Below are 5,000 nucleotides of genomic sequence, written 5' to 3' on the forward strand. Positions count from 1 at the left end.
TTCCTACCGCACATCATCCTGCTAGGCGTGCGTGTGCGTGCGCGAGATTAAGCGGTGGTGTGTGCGTAGGGGTGTGCGCCTGGTCCTTTCCCCCTGTACGTGTGCGGAGAACGGGTGGTGTGTGTGCGTGTGTGTGTGCACCTTCGGGTAGGAGGCCAAGGGGGGCGTGCGGGAATGCAGGAGGAATGTCCCTGTTCTCATCACAGCCCCACTGGCAGGAGTGCCTCGCCCTCCGCGGCACCTTCCCCCCGCGGTGCCGCCAGTCCGGTGGCACTAATGGCTTCTCGGCTGATGGCGCTAATCAAATTTCGCGTCCAGTGTTCGGTGGGAAAAAAATGGCGCAGTATTTTCCCTTTTTTAAGTAGACAAAAAAAGACTCGTTTCCGTCCTCATCAACGTCCGAGCCCTGGAGGGAAATAGGTCAAGGTCTCGTTAACACCGCCGACTTTTAATCCACTGTCCGAATTACTAACACCATCCAACATGAACCTTGTGGGAGTTCTCAAAACTTCCCTCCGGTGAATTTGCCTCTTCTTTCCCCGGACTGAAAAAGCCTAGAACTCTGACGCCGGTAGGTTTTCGTGTTCAAAAAGATGCTTACGTGCGCTGCCAACTTTAGACTTGGAAACTAACGTCGAGTTTTGTTCGCAGTTCAAAAGAGAACACAAAGCTTAGTGTGTTTATTCATAACACACTAATTAACCTATAACAAACCTAATTAAGGAGCTTACGCATTCACGAAGTTCACCTATTATTACCTGTTAATTGTGTGCGAGTTTTTCTACCCCGCCGCCACATCAAGATTGAAAACAGTTGGAAAATAGCAATACATGGCTGAACCGAGATGGAAATATCCGCTAAGACAAAGCTATAACACTAAAAAACAATATCTAAACAAACGCAGTCTCTCCTAAATAATCGAGATGAAGAGAAATACTTAACGTGATTCCCCCCCCCTTTTTTGGGGGGGGCTTGTAATAAAACGACCACGAAGTACTAATAAAACGACACAGCTGAGAATTACGCTTTAATCGGGCCTTTATCTGATCGACTTACTGCCACATAAATAAAGAAAAAGAGAAAAAAAAACACTGAAGTCCCCATAACTCCAAATGCAAATAATAGGAAATAAAAGAAAAGAAAAGAAAAGAGAATTACCTCAATACTAAATAAACCAAAAGCTAAGAAACCTCACTACACTGTAACCTAACCAACCCAACAGAGCTTGCAGTGCAATTGCATCCCTGGAGACGCGAGGTGTAATCACATTCAAAACGCCTCGTTAAACATGCTTTCCTCTGTCTCTCTTTCTCCTTTTTACCTTTTTTTTTTTTTTTTTTTTTTTTTTTTTTTACTTAATATTCGGGGGTCCATTAAACTCTCCCCTACTCTTCCCCCACACCTGTCCATCCCCTCCTCCCCACCCTCTCCCCCTTCCCCTGCTTTTCTATCTCCCCTCCTTTCTGTCTTCATCTCCCTCACCCCATTCACTCCACTCCATCCTTGCCCCCTATCCATTTACCCCCCCCCCCTCCTTCCTTCTATCATTCTCCTCCCATCCCCCACCGTCCTTCCCTCTCCCTAACCCCTCCCATACCACCCCAACCTATCTCCTTCCCCCTCCCCTAATGCCCTCCAACCCCTCTCCCTCCCCTTCCCCTCCCCCCTCTCCCTTTCCCCTCTCCCTCTCCCTCTCCCTCTCCCTCTCCCTCTCCCTTCCCCTCCTCCCCCTCCCTTTCCCCTCCTCCCTCTCCCTATCCCTCCCCCTCCCCTAATACCCTCCAACCCCTACCCCTTCCCCTCCACCCCCTCCTCCCTCTCCCTCTCCCCCTCCCTTTCCCCTCCTCCCCCTCCCCCCCCCCTCGATCTCTCAATCCCGAAACCTGTGCTAATTCCGAACTCCGTCCCCCACTCGTTTGCATATATAATTTCCTGCCATCACGTCGGGGGATTTAAACTAAATAGCTTCTCTCAGGAGGGATGCTTTAGACGATTTCCCTTTGCCTTCACCTTTCTATCTATTTATTTAACTATTTTATTTAAACCTCCTTTATTTCTTTATTTATCTTTTATTATTATATATTTTTTTTTACTGTTTTTTCTTGCATTACTTTCCTGTTTACATAAACATCTACCCCTCCTTCCCCCTTCCTCCCTTACCCCTTCCCCTCCCCCATCTAAATTGCATAAAAAAAAAATAATAATAATATCGAGATATTCTCTTTTCTTTCAAATTTTCATTTTTCCATCATCATTCATTTTTTCCTTGTTTTTTTTTTTCTTTCTTTCTTTAACATCATTTCTACGTCCTTTTTTCTTTCCTCTTTCTTTCGTTTATCTTCTCTTCTGCTCTTCACTTTCACTTTCACGATTCCAATTTCGTATGGAAACATTTATAACCTATCGGCGATTGCAATAACATATCAAGTTATCAACATCAGGTTATAAGTTGAAAGGAAAAACAAAAACAAAAGAGAGCCATTCTGTTCGAATTCCAGAGCGAAACCGTTCATCATTCCCTTTAAAAAATCGTCCGCTTTTCTCTAATTTATCCCCATATCATATTGAAAAAAAAAAAGAAAATCAAATAATCCAACCAGAAATAATTTTCCTCTTCTCCACACAATCAAAGAAAAAAAAATCAAGCATATGAATCACAACACGACAATTTAATAAACCAAAATCTCACAAGAAGCAGAACACGAGCGAAAACGCGACAAAAGGCGAACACGACGCGAGGGAAACGGCGTGGCTGCGGTGCCGGGCGAGAGAGGCGATCGGACGTCTCTCTCCGACGGTGGCAGACGCGATACTGACTCGCACGCGGACTGTCGGGGAGGTCAAGACGCCACACTGCGAGGACTCTCGGGTGGAGGAGGAGCGGGACGAGGTGATAAAGAAGGAGGAGGAGGAGGAGGAGGAGGAGGAGGAGGAGGAGGAGGAGGAGGAGGAGGAGGAGGAGGAGGAGGAGGAGGAGGAGGAGGAGGAGGAGGTGGTGGAGGAGAGGAAAAGCAGAAGGATGATGAGGATGATGAGGATGATGATGATGATGATGATGATGATGATGATGATGATGATGATGATGATGATGATGATGATGATGATGATGATGATGATGATGATGATGATGATGATGATGATGATGAACGAGGGAAAGAGAACAAGGAAGAGGGAAGCCGAAAAGGATAACACTTATTTGCCTCGGCGGAGAAGTGACCCGGCTCGCGGAGGGCGTTCGGGGATGATCAATTTCTGCATTTCCTTCTTGCATTCTCTCGCTCGCTCGATCTTTGCCCTTATCTCGCTCTCTCGCTCTCCTTCTTTCTCCCCCTTTCTCTCGCTCTTTATCCTTCTCTCACTCTCTCGCTCTCCTTCTTTCTCCCCCTTTCTCTCGCTCTTTATCCTTCTCTCACTCTCTCGCTCTCCTTCTTTCTCCCCCTTTCTCTCGCTCTTTATCCTTCTCTCACTCTCTCGCTCTCCTTCTTTCTCCCCCTTTCTCTCGCTCTTTATCCTTCTCTCACTCTCTCGCTCTCCTTCTTTCTCCCCCTTTCTCTCGCTCTTTATCCTTCTCTCTCTCTCTCTCTCTCTCTCTCTCTCTCTCTCTCTCTCTCTCTCTCTCTCTCCTCTCTCTCTCTCTCTCTCTCTCTCTCTCTCTCTCTCGCTCTCCATCTTTCTCCCATTTCACTCGCTCTTTACCCTTCTCTCTCTCTCGCTCTCCATCTTTCTCCCCTTTTCTCTCGCTCTTTATCCTTCTCTCTCTCTCTCTCGCTCTCCATCTTTCTCCCCTTTTCTCTCGCTCTTTATCCTTCTCTCTCTCTCTCTCGCTCTCCATCTTTCTCCCCTTTTCTCTCTCTCGGAGGAGGAAGAGCAGGAGGAGGAAGATGAGGAGGAGGAAGATGAGGAGGAGGAAAAGGAAGAGGAAGAGGAGGAAGAGGAAGAGGAGGAGGAGGAAGAAGAGGAGGAGGAAAAATATGAAGAGCAGAAAGAGGAGGACGAGGAGTAGAAAAAGGAGGAGGGGAAGATGGGGGAAAAGGAGGAGAGAGAGACGAAAGGGTAGGGTGAAAAAAAGCGAGGACGAGAAAGAGAATGAAACGGAGGGGAGAGTTTATAATAATAAAAAATAATGAGTACGAAGAATTCAATTCAAAATTGCAGTCAGACGAGACCTTGCGACTGGTAAACACTTCTCAGCACTTGGTGATCAACCAGAAGTGTCAACAAGATTCTTCCGTTATTTGGCATCATAATGTTGCAATACGTTCTCACCTAGACTTTATTAATATGTCAAAATGTTATGTCGAGGAGAGATAAGTGTTATACTGCTGATGAAAACATTTTTTTCTTCTTCTCCTTTTTTTTTCATTTTTTTAGTTATTACATTTCTAATATGAACTACACATTGCCATTGGAATCATTTTCTGCTATGACAGATCACAAAAGTTCAGGGAATACGAACCATTTTTTCCTTCGCGTTTCTCTTCTTTTTCATTCCTCTCTCTGCCTTTTACCCTCTCTCCTTCCTCTCCCCCTTCCCATTCTCCTTCTCACTCTCCCTTATTCATCTTCTCCTTCAGATCCTCTCTCTCCCTTTCCCTCCTTCTCCTCCCCCTTCTTCTCATCATTCACCCCCCTCTCATTCCCCTTCCACTGCCCTCTTTTCCAATCCCCTTCTCTCCCTCATTCCCTTTCCACTGCCCTCTTTTCCAATCCCCTTCTCTCCCTCATTCCCCTTCCACTGCCCTCTTTTCCAATCCCCTTCTCTCCCTCATTCCCCTTCCACTGCCCTCTTTTCCAATCCCCTTCTCTCCCTCATTCCCCTTCCACTGCCCTCTTTTCCAATCCCCTTCTCTCCCTCATTCCCTTTCCACTGCCCTCTTTTCCAATCCCCTTCTCTCCCTCATTCCCCTTCCACTGCCCTCTTTTCCAATCCCCTTCTCTCCCTCATTCCCCTTCCACTGCCCTCTTTTCCAATCCCCTTCTCTCCCTCATTCCCCTTCCAC

The 5,000-nt window shown here is 46.7% G+C and overlaps 1 protein-coding gene across 3 annotated transcripts in view; it reads right to left on the reverse strand.

Moving 5' to 3' along the window:
* The window catches only part of LOC125037523 (unconventional myosin-Va-like), a 119,307-nt gene that overhangs the window by 36,734 nt on the left and 77,573 nt on the right, over positions 1-5,000 (reverse strand). The gene's annotated exons all lie outside the window — the stretch shown is intronic.

Source organism: Penaeus chinensis, chromosome 23 (assembly GCF_019202785.1).
Source record: "Penaeus chinensis breed Huanghai No. 1 chromosome 23, ASM1920278v2, whole genome shotgun sequence".
Lineage (NCBI taxonomy): Eukaryota > Metazoa > Arthropoda > Malacostraca > Decapoda > Penaeidae > Penaeus > Penaeus chinensis.